This window comes from Petromyzon marinus, chromosome 12 (assembly GCF_048934315.1).
Source record: "Petromyzon marinus isolate PM22_M1 ecotype Great Lakes invasive population chromosome 12, UKy_Petmar_22M1.pri1.0, whole genome shotgun sequence".
In the NCBI taxonomy this organism is placed as follows: domain Eukaryota; kingdom Metazoa; phylum Chordata; class Hyperoartia; order Petromyzontiformes; family Petromyzontidae; genus Petromyzon; species Petromyzon marinus.
Window position 1 is genome coordinate 10,724,592 of NC_133678.1, and position 24,561 is coordinate 10,749,152.

The window sequence follows — 24,561 nt, forward strand, 5'->3', positions numbered from 1 at the left end:
TGTTGGTCCTACCGTGTTTAAGGTCTGCTTTGTGTTTACGAATGCGGTCCGAGACATGGCGTTTGGTTTCTCCAATGTAATTACTACCACAGAGGCAACTTAGTTTGTAGACACCAGGGTACTGTATGTCCGAAATCACATATTTTACAGACGGAACCAGATCACGGATTTTATGTAATGTGTTGAAACGGACCTGGATCTTGTGTTTATTCAAGATTTTGGAGATCTTTTTTTTTAATTACTGCAAACCGACACACCTGATGACGACCGTTTGTGTTATGGTCGAAACGTCGTGAGAATTTTTATTGTTTTATATATATTTTATTATTTCATTGTTTCCCTTCAACGTGACTTTACCGAAAGAGCTAAGAGTAAGCAGGCTACAGTCTAGATTATAGACTGCCAGTATGCCGACTCAATGACGTAAAAAGTTGGCAATACGGTCAGCAGCTGAAAAAGCAGGATACAGTGGACATGAAAGGCTGGCAGTACACTGAGTAAAGTAAAGAAGCAGGCAACAGATTATAGACTGGCATACACTCATAATGGCCAAAAGCAAAATTAGCAGTGTAGATAATAGAGTTGGCAGTGCACTGACGTTAATCAATCAGCAGGCCACAGCACAGACTGGCAGTACGCCGTCACAGCGTCATAAAAACACAGCTAAAAAAGGAAATAATTAGCAACATGATGAAATATTCGTTTTCTGCACACAAACATTATAATATTTGCCAACTTATTTGTTTCATAATAGTAAACACTGAACCTTAGCGAAAGATTAACTAAAATAGTACTTTACATCGCCGTGGTGAGGCCTAGTCCCGTGCAGAGCCCACGGCCTCGCCTAGTTTGCCCAGCCGGAGGAGGTGACACATTGCCAGGCTGGGGGCTGGGCCGCTCTCGCCACCTGCACTGCAATAATGTTATGTAAACGCTATAATATTAATATCTACGGACTTTCTATCAGTAACTGCACGCATTGGGGTGGAGGGGGGGAGGAGGACATAAGACTGTGAAGAATGAACCTCAGCGTTGTGTGTATATTTTTGTTCAGCATTGTTAACGCGAATAAAAAAATGTTTAGCGATCGTGTGTGCGTTTGCTAGGGGCAGCTCCTGTCAGTGTTTCGCACGTGCGCAATCGCGTGCTTTGTCCTGGGCCGGGCGGGGGTAAAAATAAATAAATTAACATTCCCAAAAAACTCTATTTTAACTATTTTGCAGGTGAGTGACAGGAAAACGGCATAGCCCTTGCCCACCACGGGACTTACGGCATGCTGCCTGGCAAATTTATTTTTTACGTAAACCCCACAGTTTGAGAGCCAATGTCCTCGCAAGCGCGCGTGCGTAGACAGACGGACGGACAGACAGGCAGACAAACAAATGACTTTCATAGGTTAGATGTTAATGACGTCACAATTAAGCTAGACCTTGTACACTCTGAAAGCTGGCATTTTTTTCCAGTTCCATTGAAAAAAAACAAATTTAACATGATGATTGTCTTATTCAGTCATTGACTGAGATTATTAACGTGCGACATTTGAGAGCATGATTTAAACTTTTTCAGTGACTCTCATTCGAACACAGAGAGAAAAAACAAACAATGGACGATACTGCAATTGCACTGATGCACACAAAGCAAAAAGACTCGGGTAAAATATGTAACAGGCGACGTTTCAAGCAATGGTCTTCTTAACGTTATAAAATGTGTTTACATCTCTGCTGCGAAGAAGTGTAATTTTTTTAAACGTCACCTATTATATACTAGGGGTTGTCGGGGGCACCTGCGGCACCCCTAACAACCATTTATGGCCTTCGGCCAGGAAAGTCACCAAAACAATTACACACGAACGAAGCATTCACGCAAGCACCCGATGCTCCGTTTGGAAGTTTTAAAATGAAACATCTTTGAATTGTATGTTTTGAATTAGATAATTTTACTTCTTCATTACAGCTTATATCATTTTACATCTGGAAGTCTTCATTGAAAACGACATTTCGTGTGAATTTTCTCTCGTCGTTAAGTGGATGGCCTTGCTTGGGGGGTTCGGTTCGATGCGGACTTTCACCTGTTTGGGATTGCGGGATCGAGATAAGTCGACATAGAGCTGCTGGCCGTGCGAGAAGACCGCCGTCTGCAGATCGATTCCAACGGAATCGAACGTCTGTCCCTGCGCCTCTGTCGTTCATGCAGGGGTCACGTGTAGGTTTGCAGTGACCCCTGCATGAAAACGACGCAAAGTGCAGCGTTCATCACAGATAGACAAAGTTGCGTGCTTATATAAGAGTATTGTTTCCTCTTTGGTTCGGTGATGTAAGTTCTACAGAACACACATTTACTGTAACTTTGTAAAAATCTGTGAAATGTCGCCCTGTCATTGATTACATTTCATGCGCAGACCTGGCCCCTATGTAAGTACCGCGCTTCCTATGTTAAATGGAAAACAACGTTCTTTATTGGTGAAAATGGTAGCACTGACGATGGGGTTGGCACCTCCCAGTATTGGGTTGTACATGGCGCAGGACTGCAGGGCCACATGTAAGCACGAATGCCACCCGCAGCGCAAATTGGCTGGGTTGCTGACATTTTAAGTCGTTGAGGCCACTGGCTATGGGGGTGGTTCACTGGTCTCGTGCTGCAAGGCTGTCTGCCTTAGTTGCGAAGTGCCCTCGTGTTTCCACAACAAATGCATTTGCTCACACAAATGGCTAACTCGGTAATGCATTGCCATGGGCATTTGCATCAATAACACATTCATTGAAATTTATGAACACTTTACGGGTCTCGTGACATTGAAAACCCAGTGGACTCTAGAAGTGTGGGTTTTTTTGTTGTTACATGAGCATGTGTAGGTGTGTCTTTGTCTTTGTGTGTGTGGTGTGCGTGTGAGTGCACAAACTCACGTTTATATGTACCTACAAATATTTCCAGGAGTAGTGGTGCATTGGTTGGCGCACTGCACTACATACTTGAACTTCTTTCGCATCGTACATAGCCAACCTTGCCAATCGGTGGTGTGGGGAGAAGGACAACAAACTCAACACAAAAAGCAGTTCTAAAGAAATGATTTGTCAATTTAGATTTGAAATTGCATCGATTCAGTGGCTTCCTAATATCGGAAGGAAGAGCATTCCAAGCGGCCGTGGAAGCACCGTCTTTGTTCGATGGCTCGCCAAAAGCCACTGCAAGGATGACTGGAGGAATCCTTGCAGCGGCAGTACTCTAGTGTGTGGTTCACGTGACTATGAAACTGGCAAGTAAGTAGTGAGTAAAATCCAATCCAGTCCATGGCACCTCCACCCTTGTCCCCAATTCCCCAAACCCACACTGAACAGTATGGTGAAGTACAGTATATTAAATAAAAACGATTCTCCTATCACCGTACATTATTTGTATTATATTTTGTAAAATTATTTTAAATTCATATGAATGGTGACCAATCAACATTTTTGAGGACTGGATACTCAACGAAAGTGAAAATTAACACTTATCCAAAGGTTATATGTATTATATTCACTTTAAAAATGTATGAAGTGCAACAGTCCGCAAAGAGGTTTCAAAGTGCTATACAATATAACAAACATCTTTCAAATTAAGTCACAAAACACATGCATAAGACAGCATCAGTAAAAAAGCACATTAATGCAATTTTAAAAGCTAATAATGCTTAAGACCAATTACTTGTACACCAACATAATTCATAAATACAACGCTTCTCAAATAACATGCTCTCAAAGCTTAATAGCAACTGTTGGGGCCGCTGTCCCCCGTCTCCTCCGTTACGATCGTGCTACTGCTTCCCGACTGCTCTGTCGGGTTTGGGCTACCGCCCCCCAATTCCTCACTCCCCTGTACCCCCGACTTTGTTGCTGCCCGCGTATTCATGATTCAATTGGTGGGACCGACCGTTTTACGCTTACGACGCGCTACGCGGGCTCAGTGGCGGACGTGCTGTGGTGAGCGCGCCCGCGAAGTAAAACCCCGTCTCGTGCGTAAACAAAAGGGTACAGCGCGCAGACGCGTGACTCCGCGGCCGCACCGAGCGCCCACGCACGGGACTCGAGGTCGGGGGTCAGAAGTCAGGGGGCGTCCACCGTGCACGCGCCGCTGATTGGAGGGAGTCACTCCGCCCCAATTTAAAGGCCGTTTAAACAGCCACGCGTGTACGCGAACACCAGACGCTACACTCTCCTCTTCGCTGTAAACAGCCGCACATGCACATGCACGCGAACACAAGGCACTCCACCCTCCTCTTAACCCTCACAAAGACCACACGACACAGTTTATCCTCTACTGGCGATTTTATTTCCCGCGAATAACCCGCTAAACTACGCGTGTTTATGTGGGTCAGCAGACACTAGCTTATCCCTCGGGGATCCTGGACTCAATTTATCCTGCCTGTCGCTCCACTTTCTACCCTCTGATTAATTAGCCCAAACTCACCTCTCCCTTACGCTTACTCCCAATCTGATGCGCCGGAAGCTGTGGAAGGGCAATGCTGTGCGTCGTCTCCGTGGAGAATTGGGCCTGGCTGCGTTGAACCTCGTCACACGTACGACTCGAACGGCTGGCTCCAACACCCCGCTGATCTCGATGCCTTGAAGGACTCTAGTCTTTACTGCCTGAATCCCCCTCCTTTTATCCTACCCATAACAAATGCGTTCCGCTGTTTCGCCCCCTTGGCCTCCCATCCAATCAGGGGCCTGGATTTTCCCGCCCTTTTGATAGTCGGATCCCAGCTCTGGTGATGTCACCGCAGTGGTCTCCTCGACGTCTGCTTTCTGCTCTTCCCGCTACCGGGATTTTCCCGCTCTTTTGATAGTCGGATCCTAACTCTGGTGACGTCACCAGAGTGGTCCCCTCGACGTCCACTTTCTGCTCTTCCCGCTAACAGCCCACTGACCCGTGTTGCATGTGCGCGCCTCCATCCGCGGTGGCTCAACAGCCCCTGCCGTGACCATGCCATTACAATCCAAGGTCACGGCGCCGCGGTGCACGTCAGCCTCAGGGGTAGGTCGCCCAATTCCCTGGCCGTAGGAAACCATGCAGCTTGATCCCATTAGGGGATTCTGGACGAATACCTGTCGGCCAGGTGACTTCCCCTCGGGCCCTATGTGAGGTATGCGTGCATTCATGTGGGGGGCGGCACGGGGGCGCGCAGCGTCGGCGTCGTCGCTCCCCGGTGGTGGCGTCACGGCGGTGGGCACGGCCCCGACAGAGCGGCTCCACTGTGGCGGCACCACACAAAATACGTTAAGTTTGTATACAGCATAAATACACAGAATACAGACGTTTTGACTGCACCACAATGCTATTAAGGGGACCAACGTGGTTTTTTGCTCGAATAGAGGTGTGCAGGAAGGACAACAAACTAACTGCTTTTCTGTTTAGTTTGTTTTCTGTTTAGTTTGTTTTCCTTCCCCCGTACCTCCCATTAGCACGGTGGGCTATATATGGTGCGAAAGACGTTCAACATGCATGTGTAATGAGCGACTTCCACGACACGTCGTGTAGAGGGTACTTATTTTATTCTTACACAGACACAACACAGGCCAACCTTATCTTTCTCACTCTGAGTACAACACTTAGATATTAGCGTCTCTACTGGCTACGCACACACGGCCGATCACTCGGCGTGGTTCCACCGTCCACACTCAGCTACGCCACTGGCTGGTGGCATGACGAGGATGGTGATGGAAGCCCGCAGGAGATCTTCCACGTGGCCGGACGACGGAGAGAGATGACGGCAAGCAGCGACACTGTCCAGACCCAAGACTCCACACACGAACCCCGAGCACCGGTCCGCCCACGCTTATATCTCCCCAGGCGCGGCTAGGCTCCGCCTCTGGCCACGCCCTATCGTGGAACCTTTGAGCAGGTTCTCGGAGCATCTCGGCTAACCCCGCTTATTACCTTTGCCCCAGATACCTCTCCTTTTCAGATCGGATGTTGTCTTAGCAGTGCCCGTACCCGTGCTTCCCTTTTCCAGCCAGCAGGTGTCATCATGTCATTACACATGCATACAAGTGATCATAGAAATGGTGCCCGCCTCATGTATACAACATTGAGCCCGCTGTGGAAATGGTGGGGCCAGGTATATTCATCGGACAACCACTGTTGAATTCCCCTACAAAGTGGTAGAGATTTTATCGACCTCTTAGGGATGAAGATGGTGAGCTGAGTCAATTCCTAGCCAGGATTTGAACTCGCCAACCTTACAATTGCAAGCTGCCAGTTTGATACCTAATTTCACTGCATGCCCAATTTCCAGTCCAAATGTGGTGTGAACAAAATGTTCTTTCGTGGGCGATCAAAAAGGATGAAGATGTTTTGCATTGGTATATTTCATGGACTGAATTGTAATAGTGTTACTTATATAAACTACACAAAAAACACATTGTATCATGTTGAAGGACTAATACCATCCACAATTCTTTAAATTTACATTAGTTTGCTAAAATAGTGTGTTTTGTGCTTTTGTTAATCCCGTGATTTAAAAAAACACAATTTAAAGTGATGAATACCGTAATAAAGTATTGTTTACCACAATGTACGGTGATGTTTATTTTGGAGTTTAATAATGTTACAGAAATGCAACAACACAACAAGCACAGGGCCCCTTGTGCCTCAATTATGTCTAATGGACTTGAGACGTTTTTAGAAGCGGTTTGTTAATGTTTTGCTTGGGTGTAGCAAATGCTCCATAAATATCCTGGCACATTGGCTGCACATAAAACTGGCATCGCCAATCAAGGTGTTGCATAACAAATAAACAGCTTTGAACAAAAACATTATTAAGGGGTGGCCTAAATTTTGATTAAAGGGTGATCAATTGGATCCACTTTAAAAAAAGCAGTTCACATTCACGTGAAAATAATGTCGTTGTGACACTTAAACATTGCAAATTGTTCTGCACTATTGCATTTAGAAACACATGCCTTCTGGTACTGCATGTGCGCTATGGTTATGTTTACACCTACACAACTGATATTGAGTCACTTCGAGGTGATACTAAATGACATTCGACATGTATTTTTACACACGTTCCGGTATAAATCCAGGATTTTTCTAGATAGCAATAGCGTTCACTTTTTTGTCAGAGAGTCGTTCTTAAAACCTTTCAGATATGCATAGCAACTTATTAAATATAAATAAGAAAATGAAGAAAAAATCCATTTGGTTAAAATTATTTTGAAATCATAAAGCTTGCAGCAAGCATCCCAGATGGGTGTTCAGCATGTAACACAAGTGATCAAAATGCAATTTCTTCTTAAAGTAATTCAGCCGCAGCCTTCGAGGCAAGCAAAAAAAAAACTCTCCCTAAGGCTGAGCATTGGAAATCCATTTATTCTTGTACATGGTGACGACGCGACAAGAGCGGCAGCCTGGTTAAGCCGGACTTGGCCTGCAGAGAAGCGTCAGCGTGAGCGATCGACCCGCGCGGCGCTGCGCCCCTGGTTTCACGACGGCGGTGTTAACAGAACGGATCATTCGATTCCTGCCACGTTGAGCCGGCTCGCTCCGTGGCATTACCAACGGACGATGTGGACATCTTGCGTTCAATGTTAATGTGGGCGAGGGGGAATCATGTTGCGGTGAGGCAGCGGGGGGGGGCAGGTACAAAACAAATACTGCACTTGCATATCGTATTAGGTATTGCGTTGTAAGGATAGCTGCTTCATTTTCGATTCTTTATTTTGCGTAGGTATACAAGATTACTGATGTTGTTGGTGTTATGGTTAGCACACTGGACATGCATACCAGAGTTGTCTCGTAGAGGCTTTGGCTTTTGGCTAACCATCGGACAACCACGCTCACTGCATCGCGCGCTTACAGATGCCCTTCTGCGGCCGTCTGGAACGCTCTTCCTTCCGATATTAGGAAGCTGCTGGAGCTATGCACTTTGAAATAAACATTTACATATAATTTCTTGTTTCTTAAGAATTGCTTTTTGTGGTTAGTTTGTTGTCCTTCCCCTGCGCCTCTGGTTAGCACAGTTGGCTACGTATGGGGAAAAAGCACTTCAACATACATTCATACAAGTTTCAGAATTAGTGGTAGCTAGGTAATATTACTCGCCTGTAGTGTGACTAGTGAGGCATTGCTGCTAATTGCGGAGATTGTAAACAATGAGAGGTAGCGTCACAACCCATGAGTGTGAGATTGTGTAGACAGATGTGCAGTTTTTTGTGTGCAGTACTCTAGTGTGTAAGTCACATTGCCAGTTGTGTCATATAAAGCCTCCTGATGTGAAACCTTTGCAATTATCCATGAACTGCAATTATCACGGTTACCTATGTATGGTGTGAAAGAAGTTCGACATACATCCATACGCAAATTTTGGCATACATGCTTTTTTTTATCACAGTTGCTGATCACAGAGCCAAAATTCGAGTCCATAGAGACACCAACAAACGGCACTACTGATGGTGTAGTAAATAAGAGTGAACACAATTTGTTGCTATTAGGCAAGTTTAGAAAAAAACATTGAGGAAAGAGACGTTGAGAGTGAATTACAAAATATAGCAGTATTATGAAAGAAGCAGAGACATAAGTGTTGTGACCAGCAGTGCGGTGGGTGAATGGGTGGATGAGTGAGGGATTGGGTTGAGTGGGTGACTGAGTGTGTAAGTGGGTCCAGATCAGAACAAATTCAGTGAGCAATGCAGCTTTGGCATGGGTCATGTAGCCCACATGCCCAGCCACAGCATGTTCAGGCAACATGGGCTGGAAAAGAGATGGACTGTATGTATATTAAACTTATAAGAATAGGGTTTTCCACTTTTTTCTGGCAACAAAACAGTTTGTGTGAAGATGTTAAAACACCAAACTGAAACCTTTTGCAAGGAATCATGTCTACATTAACCACGGATACTTATGGTGAAAATACAAACAAAAAACATGTTCTGACAGTATATGCATTGTCTTTGAAACTGATTGGTCCACACCAGAGACAGCTTTCTTGAGAGTCTAGTCTCAAACGGTGTTAGACCAGAGGACGTCAAAAGGCGTCCTCTGGTCTAATTGTAGGTGTGGACTAAAACAATACAGGAGGATGCGAACCTGAGGGGTATTGTCGAAGACTGGTTCTAGCAGTGTCAAGTGTTGCCTCTACGGAGGAGGCTCGTTAAGGATGCTACCGGGCAGATGGAGACAGTCACCCTCCAACATCAACGGAGGGCAGAGGAGCGACACTCACAACAACGAGCTGAGCACCGGGCAGTTAAAATGCAGCACGTTGGCACAGTAGGGGGCACAGCTGGTGCACCTGCCAGTCAGCTCTGTCAGTCCACCCATGGCATCTGGGTTTGTACCGTGACCTCCAGTCGGCAAGCCTTCGACACTTCACGTGGCATCCGAGTGAACCTGGCCTGGCACAAGTGCCGTGGTGACGTCACCGCCACTTCGTGGCAAATGGCAGCTGTTGTTGTTGGTGAGTCATTAGTTGTGTGTGAGTGTGGTTAAAAGTGGTGTTGTGACCTGCAGTGTGGTGAGTGAGTGGGTGGATGAAGTGGGTTTGTGAGTGAGTGGGTTAGTGAATTGGTCGGTTAGTGACTGGGGAGTGAGTGTGAGTGTGTGGGTGGTTCAGAGTGTTGTAATATACCTATTCTATAACAATGATAACACAATATTATTATTCCTACATTATGAAACTACGCCCACATCTGTCACAGGGCTGATTATGTTTTGGCTTCAAGAAAGCAATGTATTACTTAGCAGGATCCAGCAGCAAGCAATTAGCATTCTTTATCAGAATTGACTGTGATAAATGGCTAGTCTCTGTACTGACAATCAATATAAACAACAGCAATTGCAATTTCACTGAAAATTATAAATCTCCGGCTCATGAAGTAAACTTGCAAGGTTTTGTTTTCTCTCTGTCACCTTGTTTCTCGTTGAATGCAACTGGAAAGCCATAATTTATTAGTATTATCATTTACCACAATTTATCAGCTACAACTGATCCAGAATGGAAGAAGAATGGGTCTGGTGCACATTTAATTGTTTATTTATTGAACATGTGTAGACAAGGTGGCTCAATATAGCTGAAGCCAGAAGGTTTACAGCAATCTCCTTGGCATAGTGGATTGAATGACTCAAATAAGAGAACAAGGGGAATCCAACGAATAGTTACCAGTTTCAGATGACGAAAAAATGCGTTATAGAATTGCTTCGTAAGTTTGTTTTTGTGAAAAACGGAACACGCATACATTTCCTCTGGGTTAAATTTCCCAAGTCCAATTGTATTAAAATCGCATACATTTCCTCTGGGTTAAATTTCCCAAGTACAATTGTATTAAAATCGAATATTAGTCGGACACGTGGACGTTGAAATTCTTTGGGGGAGCTCAATTAATTCCTTCTTGTAGCTTACGGTTGTGCTTTTAAACATTGCAAAAGTCACGCCTCCTTTTCCTAACTTAAGAAAGTTGTTGATATATAGTGATTGATCGTTGGAGTTAAAGCATGCACAGCCAAATGTATGAATCATGGCAACATTAATTGCCTTTATTATGGGCTAAGAACATTGCTTTTACTATTTAACAGTGGAGTGGTTTGGTCTCACTGTGATTAGTGCACTGTTCTCTGAACCCAACAACCTGAGTTTGATCCCCAGCTGTTGCTAACGTCAGTGACAAGTGACTCCGGAACTCTTCCTTGGAGTCTCCTCACCTTCACCGATTCACACAGAGTCCACTGACACAAAGGGTAGGAAGAAGACCTTCATCCCGTTGTAGAATTACAAAAGCCTGAAAATGTATTCACAAACAATATACGGAATAAGTGTCGGTAAGACAGCAATTACAATGCCATCAAAGTCATTTTGAGAACAAGATTAAACTTATGCAGACTCACTTTAATTGACTCGACTTAAAGGTCACATGTACATATTTGTGGTTTTCATGAAGTTCAGTTGTGAAACCGATTTCACCCCCCCCCCTCCAAAAAAATTGTCATCACAGTAAACCACGCTGTGCGTGCTTAGAGAATACAAAACCACTGAAGCTCTACAATGCAACGGTTCATTCCAACTGCCACACTGTGGTCGGTGTGCTTACCATAATGTTCTCTCTATCTTTTATTAAGGAAGAACATTACACTGTCCATTCTACTTAGTGATGTCAAATTTCCAAAATTACGCATAGAATCCATAGGCCAGTGTGTGCCTGTGAATTGCTCACGGATACCGCCTTCAAACTATTACCTCAAGTAATATCAAATAGTTTTCAGCACTCTACAGCCTCTTTGCACTGTCAGTAATGAGAGTTGTTTGACCATACTTCGCCATGCTGGTCAATGCGGGATGGTGAAGGGGAAAGGGTTACCAGGACTGGTTCTGACATCACTCTGATTAGCATGGTTGGCTACGTACGGCGCGAAAGAAGTCCAACAAAAATACACACTCGCCACTGATGTTAGGGGTGACCAGGCTTCGAACTCAGATCTATGGGTTGATGGCACGACGCTCTCAGTCATGTACCACCGATCCAATTATTGCTTCAATCAGCCTTTTTTTTCCAACAGGAAATGGTACTTCACTAGCTCGTGTTACCGTGCCGAATTGTGGAAGCGTGGGTGTAGTGAATGCACGTGAAGCAAAGGTAATTAGTTTAAGCTTGACTTTTCAAATTTACGGGTCTGTTCGTTGGCACGGTAGCATAGTAAAACAGCATTGGGTGAGGGTGGGGGGCAATCTGAAAGCTCAAGGCTCCGAATATCTCTCTCTCTCTTCGGAGTTATTCAATGTTTAGCTTTTACCCGTGGCAGAATGATTGGATACGATTTGGTTTGAGCCATTGCGCCAAGTTGACTCCGAGCAAACAACGCAAAAAGCAATGGACTAAGCAAGCTCTGAAGTAAATATAAAGATTACACAGATTTATTGTTGGGGGGTTTATTGAAACTAAATCTCTACACCTTACGGCATGGCCCATCTCACAGATTCATGTTACGCATGTACTTTAACAATGTGAAAGACTTTAAACGTACATATGAAGCACATACAGTCGTAATAATGAGAATAATTTACAGCCATTATTTTGTCAATCCATGTATGTTGAACTTTTTGCACTGTACGTCGCCAGCCATGATAATCGGAGGTGCATCAATTGATAGATGCAGGCCTCCCCACTATTTATCGGTTATGGTAGTTGCTTCACCATACTTCACCACGCTTATCACTATGGGTTTGTGAAGGGAGTTGCCGGGGGGGGCGGCAATTCAAACATTACTCAAAACTGCTATCTGTGGTCTGCATTCGAACTCAGTCTGCCGGGTTGATCGAGGAGTGCGCTAAATACTGTGCAACCTGTCCACCCCACAGTCATGTTAACTCAATAATAATTCAACCACCCCCACTTCCCTTATTCCCCTTTCTCCCCCTTCCCTGGCTAACCCACTGCTCCAACCGTTATCCCTACCGTGGTAAAGTAGTAAGCCCGGCTGACTTTAGACGGCCCCCATTTGGAGGAGGATGACTCACAGTGCTTGCGGCTGGAACGGGTATGTTGGGCACACGCGGAATGTATCCCCTCTGTGACTCCTGTTCTTTTGGTAACACCCCCTGCACACACACACACAATTCCATTTACGTGTGTTGAGGAGTAGAGGGATGACGGAATGTATCCCCTCTGTGACTCCTGTTCTTTTGGTAACACCCCCTGCACACACACACACAATTCCATTTACGTGTGTTGAGGAGTAGAGGGATGACGGAATGTATCCCCTCTGTGACTCCTGTTCTTTTGGTAACACAACAACAACAACCGCCATTCGCCACTAAGTGGCGGTGACGTCACCACGACGCTTGTGCCAGGCTATGTGCACCCTGAGGCCACGTGAAGTGTCGAACGCCCGCTGGCAGGAGGTCACGGGGCAGACCCAGGTTCCACGGGTCGACTGACTGAGATGACTGGCTGATGCACCACCTGTGCCCCTACTGTGCCAACCTGCTGTGCTTTAGCCACCCAGCGCTCCGCTCGTTGTTCTGAGCGTCGCTCCTCCGTCCTCCGTTGTTGTTGGAGGGCGACTGCCTCCAACTGCCCAGTAGCATCCTTCACGAGCCTCCTCCACAGAGGCCGATCTTGACACCGCTGGTACCAGTCATCGGCAAGTCCACTCAGCTCCACGTCCTCCTGTACCACATCACTCCATCTCTTCTATAGCCCGTGCCGCGCCCGCTTAGCCCCCTCAATCCGGCCAAACAAAAGCTGTTTTGGCATGCGGTGGCTGGGCATGCGGGCTACATGACCCAGCCATCGCAGCCTTGCCTGCCGGAGGAGCTCGCCGATGGGACCCTGCCCAGATCTTTCAAGGATTTGTGAGCTCCTCACACAATCCAGTCTGGTTAAACCCAGGATGGATCGTAGGCAGGCCAGCCTAACTGTAACTAACCGGCGAAGATGTTCCATTAGGGGGGTCCGCGTTTCGCAAGCGTAGAGAGGGGAGGGAATGACCGTGGCCGAGAAGACCTGAAGCTTGGTGCGGAGCGACAGACCAGGTAGCTTCCACACAGCGTTACGCATCCGATGAAAAGATATTGCCGCTCGACTGATTCGGAGTGAGACCTCTGCTGTTAAACTGGAGCCAGTCATAAGCACACTGCCCAGGTATGGGAAACTCTCCACTCTCTCCACAACTGCTCCATCACCGATTGGGAGTTGTGGGGGTGGAGTGTCCGATGGTACAAAATACCCAGGCAGGTGCTTAGTTTTGGTGGGGCTGATGGTAAGGCCCCACCTCTTAGTGGCACGCTCCAGTCTCAGCAGCAGCGTCTCCAACTCCTCCGACTGAGCAGCTATTACCAAATCATCAGCATACATAACGTGGTTGAGCAATAGGGAGCCATCCCTTGACCGCACCCAGGCATCGATTAGCCTCCCATTATATCTGTACCATATGGAGATTCCCCCGGTACAGCTATTGAAGGCTTCACGAACTACGTGGTCAAAATAGATGTTAAATAATGTGGGAGCCAGAGGACATCCCTGTCGCACCCCAAGGTGTACAGGGAATGGCTCTGACTCCCGGCCACGTAGTTTTACCCGGGCCCGCTCACCATCATGAAGGTCCTTAATGATCGTGAGCAGAGGGTCAGGTACTCCAAAAGCACGAAGAACGACCCACAGCCCAGGCCTACTGATGGTATCATAGGCCTTGACCAGGTCAATAAAGCAGAGATGTAGGTCTTGTTGGAATTCCCTACACCTCTGCTGTAGCAGACAGACAGAAAATATGGCATCTGTGCAGGACCGCCCTTTCCTGAAACCGCATTGGGGCTCCGCAAGCCTCTCCTCAGCGTGCCTGGCAAGGCGATGCTGAATAATCCTTGCCAGGACGTTTCCCGGCACACTGAGGAGTGAGATGCCCCTGCAGTTGTTACAGTCTGTGCGGTCCCCCTTCTTAAAAAGGGGGACCACCAGGGCATCCTTCCAATCCTGCGGAACCCGTCCAGTGGTCCAGACTGTTGTTATGATGTCATATAGGGCAGTCTGTGCACAAACGCCACCCTCCCTCAGCATTTCGCTTGGGAGATCATCTCTGCCCGCTGCCTTTCCTGGTCTCAGACTCCGGATCGCCTTCAATACTTCCTCAGCAGATGGCACCTCAGCCAGCCACTCACAGGGGGTGACTTCTTCCAATATTTGAGGCACCGCAGCCTCAGCAGGGCCATCCTCACTTTGTGCCACGATGTTTTCCTGGCTGAGGGATTTTCCCTCCCCCAGGACCTCACAGAAATGCTCAGCAAATCTGCGAACCTGTTCCTGGGGGTCGGAGATTGGATCACCGTTTTTTCCCCTAATGATGGTAATAGGTGTGGCGCTGCAGGTTACTTTTTTGATGGAGTTAAATAGAGATTTGTGATCACGGGCCACTGAGGCAGACTCCATCTCCTCAGCAACCCGCGACCACCACCCATCCTTGCAGCGCCTCACGGCTCTCCGAACCTCCGAGCGAAGGCTGCGGTAAGCCTCCTCATTCTCTGACGTGGGATTCTGTAGCCGATGACAGTGGACCTGTCGCTTTTTCTCAACCATCCTGAACACCTCCTCTGTCAGCCAGGGTCTCTGGGGAGGTCTGGACCACGTACCCAAAGTAGCCATTGCAGCTGCATGAGTCACAGTCCTAAACCTCGCCCATTTACCCTCGACATCAGGAGGAGTCGGGGACGATGCCAATCCCAGCCGCAAGCGATGATGAAATTCTCGCTTGCAACTTTCATCAGATAACTGAGACCAGGCCACTTTATGTTGGAATGGGGTCCTGGGTGTACACCCACCACCGGAGTGGAAGAATGGCAGGCGCATCTTACAGATGACTAGTCGATGGTCAGAGGGCAGATCAGCTCCACGGTAGGTCCTGGTGTCAAGCACATAGGCTCGCATTCGCTGGTCCGTCACTATGTAGTCCAGCAGATGTTCTTGCTTGGACCCGGCATGCATCCATGATGTTGTGTGGATGCACCGATGCTGGAACAGCGTGTTGCTAATTACAGGCCCATGGGCTGCACAAAAATCTAGCAGCCTCCTACCGTTGTTATTGAGCTGATCTGGCCCATGCCCTCCAATCACTCCAGACCAGGTGCCAGTATCATGACCAACTCGGGCATTGAAGTCACCCAACATGATGACTCTATCCCGAGGGGCCACTTTAGCCAGCACCTGTGACAGGAGGTCATAGAAGGCATCTGACTCATCGGCTTTGCCTGCATCCCTCCACGGATGTTCATCTTCGGTGGGGGCATAAGTAACCACGACCACCATTCCTCGATGGGAAGGCGAGCCCAAAGTAGCAAGGGGCTTACAGCTTCCCACACCTCACCGCCACGCTCCCACGCCCCCTTCATTCTTTTGTTCAAAAGAAGACCCACACCATGTTGTTTGGCAGTCTGCTGCCCCGAGTAGAGGACTGTCCACCCCTCATGGTGGCAGGAGCCAGAGCCGGTCCACCGGACCTCCTGAATGCCGCATACACCCCCCCCCCCCCCCCACACACACAATTCCATATACGTGTGTTGAGGAGTAGAGGGATGACGGAATGTCACACTCGCCTCGGGAGAAGTGACGTCATGTCCCCTCGGGGTATTTGAGAGGGGACCGGTGACGTAGAGGGCGTCTTCGCCAGGAGCCGGGTTCGTGAGCGGTAGGGAAGTGGGGACCCAGGGTAGGGGATAACTAGCACCAGGCTAGGGGGGGCTACTTCACGCGGCTGGCCGAGTTGGATACACCATCGGTCAGCGCAGTGGGAAGAGCCCGTTAGCCTGGGAGTCGTAGGGATTCCCAGTACCCTTTCCCCTGGGGAGATTTAGCTTATCCAAGTCCTGTGTTAGCCCTTCCCCAAAAGCTAGGCGACAGCCCTTAATAAACTGTTGGCATCAGCCCCGACAACGTCTGCCTTCGTGTCGTAATTTACAACACAACACATGTATGCATAACATCATTGATGCTGTGTATACGAACCTGGATAATAGAAAGAAAAGACATGGATGGCTATCAGGGATCCTGGATACAGTGTGTTGTGTCACACACAATGGTTTTGATTTTCTGTGAAGCCTCAAATAAAGTGGCCTTCTTTAAGTTAACGTGGCATCAGTGCAATTGTCAATACAATTCCGCTCTTTTGTGATACCGCCAAGGCCTTCATGCAGTTCACGGTAACCTGCCATACATAATTTGAAGAGTGAATATATGGTTTTGAGAGTTATTGAATGCATCATTTGCCTGTATATATGTGCATATGCATTCCTAAAAATAGAACTACAAAAACACGTGATTTGTTAATTTAAAAAAATGTCAAGTACACTTCCAATAAAATTCCATAACCCAATGGGGTTTATTACTGGAAATCAAGTTAAAATACTAAATTGGCAGAAAATAAGAAGCATAATTCTCTGAAGGTTATTTTAAGATGCATTTGTGTGGAGGTCATGTATTTTAATTACTACACCATAGCATAATCCGTATTCTGGGAATATATTAATTCCAATGACTGGGCAGGAGTGTTTAGTTTGTATATTCCACACAGGTTTCAGAATTAGTAGTTGTGAGGTGATATTTCCGCTTAAATTTAGTCCAAAAGATTTAATGGAAGACTTTTCATTACCAATCAAATATAACATTGTGAGACTGGTAAAACAAACATCAGATCTGTAATTCATGACATTCGCATGCCTCGAGATGTTTTAGCCAATACGATCGACCCAGATCTGTATGTTGCACATCTATTGAACACTGTAACCCTATTTGTCAAGGTTCTTGGCGTCATTTATTAGCCTCTTAAAATCCAGGTTGTAACGTGCTCAAATGAATAAGGTCTCAAAAGCAGATGGTGAGCGCCTATGACATATTGCAGTGTTTTACCCGCAAAGAGAAAACAAATAGAACCATCAGTGTTAGACCATGCATCTCAGATTAGCACCGTACGTGGCCAATCATGATAAATCTGTGGTGCAGGGGAAGGACAACAAACTAAATAAGAAAGTATTTTACGGTGCAAAATAAGTTCAACATACAGGGATATGAGCTGAAACGTGATTTGTATAAGATGTATCTTAAGCACATTCAGAAACCTTACTGTCACAGTTCCACATAGCTTGGCAATATAACGTTCACTTGTTATTTGTAGCCTATAGTTATTGTTTAAAGAATCAAATGTCTTTGCGAAGTATATATATCAGAAGCAGTTCTTATTCTGAAACCTTAGGCTATACACCTGATAGTGTCCATATTTAGGACACTTTTTTCTATGAAGGCTCATTTGTTATTGTTCCGCTGAGCTCCTAGAGGCTTAGGCGTAGTGAAAATTGGGGCTTGTTTGGCCTGAAGCAAACTGGTGGGCAGAGAGAGTGATGTAACGTGATTTAAAGCGTCAGTATAAGGTTTATCCTTTAACGCATGTGTCCGTTTAAGTACGTGATGTGCAGTGCTACTCTTTGAGCAATGCTGCTTATATAGTATGTGAACAAACAATAATAATAATAACTTTTGATTTAAAGCTTTCCTGACTGCAGGGATTCATATTCTTGGTTCTGATGATTGCTTGTGTTGCAGTCAAAACGTCGTGAGAATTTTATTGTTTTATATTTTTATTATTTTATTGTTTCCCTTCTACGTGACTTTACCGAAAAAAACAAGAATAATAATATTATCTTCTTAAAATAAAGTCTTAAGGGCTTTATTAAAACAATGCATATTTCAAATAGTCTGTGGTTGTAAAATCAGGTCATTAAAATATTTTTGCGTATACCTACCCATATTTCATGCCTGCTAAATTGCCAACAAATATGGCTGTGGCATTTAATTAAAATACATTTGCAATTAACTGAACGTCATTGTCCCTTATTATTTTTTAGATAAACCTTCTGGAGCATTAATGTTCTATTCTGTTCAGTGACTGCTGTTGTGCTATTCTCTGTTTGCCCTTAAGTAAATAATACGTTGGAAAAATTTCTAAACATTCTATTGTTTTATTTCGTAAAATGTGAGGTAATGCCTTGCTATAATATCACAGATACATGTGTAATGCATGTTTATTTCAAAGCGAAGAAAAATCTATCTCATTTGTGTACTATTTATTTATAGGTGCTTTAAGTATGTCCCAAGTGCCCTCAGAATGCCATGAGTTTGCTATTATGAACATACGGCGATTGTTAATGAGCATTGACATTGCATGGCTTGTTATCGCATTAAAAAAACAACATATTGCTAAGTTTATTGGAACAGGTGTCAGGCATCCAAATGAACTATTCATAACATGCATCTTCAATTAGCCATTTGGTTATATAAGTTAAACTGAGAAATGCCAGTGTTGTGTAAAACTGTTATATGAGGAGTATTCTACTCCTTTGGTTTATTCGCGACCTTTATCAAGCAATGAAAAAAATTGACATGCCTGCTCTTTTTTTCAGTGAGGCGTTGTTAGCCGTAACCATGATGGCAAAATACCATTGTGCAGGTTTCCACAATTGTGCTTAAAAGTATGTAATGTGAGGAACTGATTGAGATCCCAGCTCATGGAGTGAAACGTCAAAAATAAATTGAAGAATGCGCAGTGCAACCTGGAAACACATCGGAGAGTGATGTGCTCGGATCATTTTACATGCTTTTATCCGTACTATAAATCATAGCAATGATCTTGTGTTTCAGTTCGTTGGATTACAACACTGGAATATAGCAGCCTACTCACAATGTTATTTCGGTAAAGTCACGTAGAAAGAGAAAATAACATGCTATTATTTAATGTATTATTTTCTCTTTCTGCGTGACTTTACCGAAAGAACCAAGGAGTAATTCCCGCAGTCACGAAAGCGCCAAATCAAGTTTTTACTCACAATGTATTCAACCTCAAACTCCATTTCTTTTGTGTCAAACTCTTAAACGTAATTTTTATATTCGCAATAATATTTTTTTATGATTGACTCAAAAACGTTGGCAGTCTATCGCTTGGAGCTACGTGATATATTAAAGCCCTGCTTATAAAATATTATCATTTGTCCTGTAGTCAGTGGCGTTACTAGGGTTGGTGTCACCCAGTGCGGTAACTCATGGTGTCACACTCATGGACCTCCTCCCATACCAGACTATACAGAGTCCTTCGTAATGTTTTTTGCACTGTTACTCGTAAATCGTAATTCCCGTATATCACTGAATGTAAAGTCAATAGTAGTGACATAAACAACTAGCAAAATTAAAATTACACCTTTAAATTACAATATCATACGTACAGCCTAAATGTGCTTTTACATAGTTTCACGTGGTTAAAGTGAAAATTCGGGAAGAAAATAATATAATTGTCGGTAAAAAAAACGTCAAAACATTAAAGAACTACATTAAATCAGATATATATTTGCAAGCCAGTGATGTTTAAAAAAAAATTAAAGACTAAAATGAAAAAAAAAGAATTTAAGATCTAAGTAATATTTCTAAACATATATCATGCAACATAGCATTTCCCCCCACTTCATGTTTTAAATTATCAATTTCTCTATTGAGTTATCAAAGAGTTATATAATAAATAATTGCTCTACATGTAAGTTTATTATCAATTTTAATTATCTCCATATATATAAAAGGCAAAGTTATGATTATGTGTGTCTGTTCAAAATGTTTAGCGTACTTCCCGACATGCAACAAACTTGAAATGTTCCATGTGGGTACTTTCCAGACTGTGCACCATGCAAAAATGATAAAAATACACTTTTATGGGGATTTTTTTTTGGGGGGGGGGAGCTCAATAATGCATTTATTTTTTGAACGGCAAGTGAGCTGTGACGTCAAATCTGTCACGTGACCCGCGCATGTGGAAGCGTAACGCATTGTAGTGTAGTGGTTAGCGCGCTGTGTATGTGTCTGTGTGGAAGCGTAACGCATTGTAGTGTAGTGGTTAGCACGCTGTGTATGTGTCTGTGTGGAAGAGTAACGCATTGTAGTGTAGTGGTTAGCGCTACGCTGCGCTACGAACCCGGCGACCCGAGTTTTATTCCCGCTCACGGCCACCACCGGTGACGATTATTTTAACCAGTCCTGGGCCTCCCCTAGGTCGACTCAACCTCAAACGAGTAACTGCTGTGGTGTGTGAACATCGCCACTGGGGAGACAAAGGCGGCCGGTCGTGGTGAATCCAAGTTCCGGGCAAAGCCGGGTAGTCAAGCTAGTAGAATAATATGTGATATAGTTGTAAATTGCTAAAATGTTATATTTCTTAGATTATATGAATACAAACAACAAAATTGTTTTGAAAACTATGTCTACATTGAATTACAACATTATTAGTTACACCATTATTTGTAACTGAGCAGAATATTTTTTCTCCTTTTCCTTTCATTACAACTTCATTCTCAAAAAAGTTATTGATATAGATTCACAAATACTAATTACCACAATATTGTAGCTAAAACACCAGAAAATTTTACAAAATCAGCGACTATAAAAACACGAGCAGCAACGCACACAACAGCGCGTGCTTGCAGCACGTGCAGACGAAACCACGTGACTCGAAGCGTCACTGCAGTTGGGTCATAATGACAGCTCTGACCGGAGCGCATTAGAAGGTTAAAAATGTAAATTAGCATAGAGTTTTTTGTCTTGTAGGTATATTGATACAGTCTATGTAAGCCGGGCTTACGAAAAGTGTTTTTGTTATAAATAGCGACGGGGATATTTTTGTTATAAAAATAATAATAAATTTCTGCCGAAACACTGCACAAAAATGTTATAGACAGTCATTTTGGTGTTACCCCCTCTGATGGTGTCACCCGGTGCGGTCCGCACCCCCCCCCCCCCCGGACCCCCCTAGTGACGTCACTGCCTGTAGCACAAATATTAAATTACCATGCACTAATATTTAGCAACCACAATAGCTGGCATGTTGTACGGATTTAAACAAGGCTTTTTTTTAAAGCATATTGCCAGCTATAATATTACTGGTCAGAAACGTGAAGACTGCCAAAACAATAATGGACGAGAAATCTGAGGCCAAAAATAAACACACAAAGAAGAGCTGCATGAAGAGCGGAATTCTCACAATTACACTGAGAGACCAGAAGAGGAGAAACATGGATCAGGGAACAAACACAACTCAGAGACATCATGTTAACTTTTAAGGAAAGTGGTCTGAAACAAAATAGCTACCGAACTGATGGCCATCCTCGGTACGTTCCCGAGAGGCATGGCCATTAAGGAGATGGAGTGATGAAATGAGCTTTCGCATTCATCCCGCAGTGCGTGGACATTGGACAATCATGTAACAACAAAGCACAGCTTACCCGGCTTGGTAACTTCCTCGTGCCATTTCCTAAGGAGCCGTCCATGAATGACGTCACGCACCTAGGGGGGGAGGGGGGGGTCAGACATTTGTGACGATGTGTGACGACGGGGGGGGGGGGGGGGTAAGAAATGTGACGTCACATCAAAATGCGCAACTTAAAATTAATATGGACAACACGTTCTACTTAATTAAATATACGTTTTAATAAATGTTTTCTCTTATAACATCAGAGCGCAGCGCCACATTAAATACTCACTACAATGATAATAGTTTAAAGCGATTTGAAGCATGTTTTATATATATATTTTGGGGCGGGGGGGGGGCAGAGCTTTGTGACGTCATATGTGACGCCGTGTGACTAGAGGGGGGGGTCAAAAATCGTCCAAAATCGCGTGACGTCATTTATGAACGGCCCCTAACACACGCAATTCTCATCTCGCACGGCATTTCATTGACGTCAAATCCCTGCGTGCGCAGAAGAAAGTCACGCCGCTCCCGCGTGCCATTCTTGCGGCTAACCGTGAACACAGCGGACCTCAGCATTGCTCCTGGTGCCCAGCCAGCCGAACGCAGTGGCGAACTGCAGGCACGCCTGTTTTCAATCAGTGAACCCTCAATCCTGAACGGCAAGCCTTCTTCCTGAGAGACCATTTATTTATGCCGCACAAGTTTTGCCGGTAATTTATTTATACTGTGTCCACACGTAATCCGCCTCCCCCACCTCCCCCCCCCTCCAAAAAAAAAAATTTTGCTCCCTTTAGAGCAAGAATCATTTAATCAAGTGGACAGAGAAGACATCGGCGTGTGAAGGCGTTAGTCAATACAGCAAATTGTTGCCAAATTGGGATGTAGAGCAATCAGCGTGTTGCTCCGTTAAGGGGTCGTCGCGACGGAATCGGCGTTTGAGAAAACTGGGCGAGCAACAATTGAATGACGGGCGGTTAAAGCGAACATCAACCATGGAGCCGTGATGACCGTCACACGTTAATAATACTCACCAAACTGAACCTTATGGCGGTACCCCGGGGTAGCGTAAAGTGCCCCGGCTCTCGCACAATGTCCGCGATGCGAGTCATCTTTAGCCTGTTGATGGTCGGCGATGCGGCAATCGACTGTACACTCCGAGCTGTACAATTAAGAGCTGTACACACGGTGAGCTGTACAATTAAGAGTTGTTGTACAATTACGAGCTGCACACACGATGCACCGCCACTAATGGTGCAGACGAGCGTTCAGGGTTTTGGCGACAACGTCCCTCGCTGCGTCTCGACATCGCGGAGTGTGGCACCACCGATTTCGGATTGATTGGTAACCCCAGTCGCGGAGTGAAGTAACACCCCTGGGAGGAAAAAAAAATAGTGTCCCAGAAATAAAATATTTTTTAATTGCCTCGGCCAGTTTGAATTATTTGGGTACCCCGGGGTACCGTCATCAGGATCATCTGTCCTATGTTTTTCATTAAAACAAAAAGTCTTTTTTTTTGCTATCACGGGTTGTGCAACATCGCAGTTCGCCATCTGTCGCCCCTCGCAGAGGCTCTGCTTCAAAGGAACTCTCGTGTTCGAGTGACAATGCCCGCAACACTGCTGACAGATGCATCTAAACACTCCCCCCTCGTAATGAACGACAATAAAGAAAGTGGCGCGGTGACGAGGCTAAGCCTCCTTCCTCCCGTGACTCACAAAGGCAACGGACAAGCGGATCTCCCAGTAAAGGCGGCTCTTTTTTTCTATTTTATGCATTTTATGTAATTTTATTTTAAGGCAGTGCTGTCGAGGAGCGTCGAGTTCTTTACAAAATGGTCGTGCAGTGCAGTTATGTGCCTTACGCAAAATGTCAACCTTTGAAAAAGCCACATTTATGTAATTGTTTTTTTTTAACAATAACTTCCTATTCACAATGGGAACACCTGAACGGGTCTGACGTTTTACTAACGGTTCTAAATCAGCATTAATTGTCAATTGGGAAAAAAATATAATACAGCGTGATCCAATTATAGATACCCGTCAAGATAATACAATAAACTACAAATACACTATAGTGGAAAATAAAATTGTCATTCAAAGCTTCATCATATCTCCCTCCAATCTCGATGCACATTAAATAATGTAACACTCTTGATAAACCTTTTTCTACATAGCGTTAACAATTTCCCATCACCTGTTGAGAAGACATTTGGAAGTGTCATTGCATATCATTGGGATATTTGTAAATGGATCACCTTAAAACCTGAATTATGTACTTGGATAATATTACAAAGAAGATAGCTATAATTAATCAACGATGAAGGTGCAGCCCTACGTTTGCTCGTTCACACCATTGCTGATGAAAGAGTTTCCACGAAGAGGCAACTCGAGAGGGTATTTGGTCTACTCTTCCATACTGGCAAGACATGCTAGAAGAGGTGGGATAATTTTCATTTACCCACGACATGCAACTTGTTTATTAACCACGGTGTATACATTTGTACCGCTGGGTGGACGGAGGTGGAGGAATTTTAATAAACTTGCCCCATTGTTTCAACTGCCACGCCAGGTGGAATTGAACCGGCGACCTCCGGATACCAAGTCCAGTGCGCTAACCATCACACCACTCGGGTTACAATTAATGGACAACGATACACGTGTTATTGTGCGGCATTAGTGATTAGGGGAGTCCTGAGCTGCCGCAGTTGTATTTCATCCCAAGTTCCGAGAAACAGTCGGTGAAAAGAATCAACGTTATTCCAAGTTTCGACCCCAGTGGAAAAAAATTACCTGTCTTGCTACCCCAATGAGTGATAGCTGAAGAGTGTGC

The 24,561-nt window shown here is 45.0% G+C and overlaps 1 long non-coding RNA gene across 2 annotated transcripts; it reads right to left on the reverse strand.

Annotated features, from left to right (window-relative positions):
* Positions 1-1,877: 1,877 nt before the first annotated feature.
* LOC142924336 (uncharacterized) lies at positions 1,878-24,399 on the reverse strand. 2 transcript variants are annotated; one of them, XR_012941534.1, is made up of 4 exons: positions 22,764-24,055; positions 21,764-21,824; positions 3,907-5,228; positions 1,878-3,000 (listed from the first exon to the last, which is right to left on the reverse strand). It is a non-coding gene; the product is annotated as an uncharacterized LOC142924336 (long non-coding RNA). The 2 variants fall into 2 exon arrangements; XR_012941533.1 differs by having other exon boundaries at positions 1,878-5,228; positions 22,764-24,399.
* Between the last annotated feature and the right edge of the window lie 162 nt (positions 24,400-24,561).